Below are 2,517 nucleotides of genomic sequence, written 5' to 3' on the forward strand. Positions count from 1 at the left end.
ACCCCTATTGGGGCACACGTGTGCATATCGGGGCATACCGGGCCTATCAGGGCACACGCGTACATACCGGGGCATACCGAGCCCTACTGGGGCACACGTGCGCATATCGGGGCGTACCAAGCCTATCGGGGCATTCGCATGTATCCCAAGGCATACCGAGTCTATCCGGGCATACGCGTTCATACCGGGGCGTAACGGGCCTATCGGGGCATACTTGGGCATATCCGGGCAAAAAATGCCCAAAACTTGCGCAACCTTGGCAACCGTGGTCCATTCCTCACTATATGCCATGGCCTTGTGCCCATGGTCTTCACAAGACAGCATCCAAGGCGCCTGAAAGGCCAAGGGAGCCCAACCCAGCAATGCCCAGCCAAGGCCAGGCATTCCAGTGCCTGCCCGGGCAAAAACGCCCAAAGCATGCCCCATTCCTTAGCCTATCCAGGCAAAAACGCCCAAAACCAGCCCATTCCAGTGCCTATCCGGGCAAAAACGCCCAAAGCATGCCCATTCCTTAGCCTGTCCAGGCAAAAACGCCCAAAACCAGCACATTCCAGTGCCTATCCGGGCAAAAACGCCCTAAACCTGCGCATTCCAGCGCCCCGCAGCATGCCACCCTCCTATAGGGTTTGCGCAACCAACCCGCCTAACCACCAGTGGCAACCAAAGGTGCTGTTAGCGACGACTTCTGAAGACGCAACGAGACGCGACGGGTTTGCGCCCAGACGCGACGAGACGATGCGGGATCTGCGCCCAACCATGCCTACACCCGCCGACTTGTTGCGGGAGCTGCTTGCCCAAGCATGCCTAGCGTGCAAGGCCTGCGTGCCCAAGGTCTGTGTGCAAGGCTAGTGCCCAAGGCTAGTGCGCAAGGCTAGTGCCCAAGGCTAGTGAGCAAGGCCTGGGTGCAAGGCTAGTGTGCAAGGCTTGTATGCAAGGCTAGTGTGCAAGGCTGCTGTGCAAGGCTTGTGGGCAAGGCTGGTGCGCAAGGCTAGTGCCCAAGGGTTGTGTGCAAGGCTAGTGCCCAAGGCTAGTGCGCAAGGCTCGTGCCCAAGGCTAGTTCGCAAGGCTTGTGTGCAAGGCTAGTGCGATGGGCCAGTGCCCAAGGCTTGTGAGCAAGGCTTGTATGCATGGCTTGTGCGCAAGGCTTGTGTCCAAGGCTTTTGTGCAAGGCTCGTGCGCAAGGCTAGTGTGCAAGGCTTGTGCGCATTGGCAGGTAGCCCACCACCATGCACGATCCAAATGCCACTCACGCGACAACACGGTGCCAAGCCGGGCATGGTGTGCACTCAAAACCAATCAACGGACAGAGGTCATGCGTCATGGGGGGGATCTAGCAAGGCCATGGGGAAGGTCATGGAGGACCTTGGAAGCAAGCGCAAGACGAGAGCGAATCGAACAAGGGGCCAGGACGGGGCCTTGTGCCCATGGTCTTCGCAAGACTGCGTCCAAGGCGCCCGAAAGCCCAAGGGAACCCAAACCCGGCCGACACTTGCAATCGCACATGCTCTCTGCAACACACCATCAATGCCGCCCAACGGGGCCAGCACGAGCAGTCATCCGCGGTCCCCTGGCCCTGCGCACGTTTGTCTTTGAAACCGAGCATCAATGCCACAGAAAGTGCCGGGGCGCCAGCTGGAGCCATCATCCGCGTTGCCATGGCTCGCTTGGCCTTGGCTTGCCAGGCCCCGACAGGAGCAATCGCGCATTTTCTTTGCAACCGACCATCAATGCCGCCCAACGGGGCCAGCACGAGCAGTCATCCGCGGTCCCCTGGCCCTGCGCACGTTTGTCTTTGAAACCGAGCATCAATGCCACAGAAAGTGCCGGGGCGCCAGCTGGAGCCATCATCCGCGTTGCCATGGCTCGCTTGGCCTTGGCTTGCCAGTCCCCGACACGAGCAATCGCGCATTTTCTTTGCAACCGACCATCAATGCCGCCCAACGAGGCCAGCACGAGCAGTCATCCGCGGTCCCCTGGCCCTGCGCACGTTTGTCTTTGAAACCGAGCATCAATGCCACAGAAAGTGCCGGGGCGCCAGCTGGAGCCATCATCCGACGTGCCATGGCTTTGGTCCCATGGTCTTCGCAACCGAGCATTCGTGACACCCGACGGGGCCAGGACACCAACCCTTCCGACAGGAGCATTCGCGCATGTTCTTTGGCCACACAAAGGCGCCAGCACGAGCAAAATCATCCGCGGTGCGGTGGCCTTGCACGGCCTTTTGTCTTTGGAACCAACCATCAGTGCCACGGGAAGTGCCGGAGTCCCGGCATCCGCGGTGCCAAGTCATTGCGCCCTTGGTCTCTGCAGCGGGGCATGCCGGGCACTCCCAACCATTGCAAGCAAGCAAGAAAGAAAGTAAGTAAGTAAGTAAGTATTACATATAGGGGCGGGACATGCGGGGAGATCAGCGAAACGTGCATTACGGGGCACACGCGTACCTACCGGGGCATACCGACCCCTATTGGGGCACACGTGTGCATATCGGGGCATACCGGGCCTATCGGGGCACACGCG

The sequence above is a fragment of the Tasmannia lanceolata genome, unplaced genomic scaffold (assembly GCF_043159265.1).
Source record: "Tasmannia lanceolata isolate RefF3 unplaced genomic scaffold, GAP_Taslan_0.1 ptg000944l, whole genome shotgun sequence".
Taxonomy (NCBI): Eukaryota; Viridiplantae; Streptophyta; class Magnoliopsida; order Canellales; family Winteraceae; genus Tasmannia; species Tasmannia lanceolata.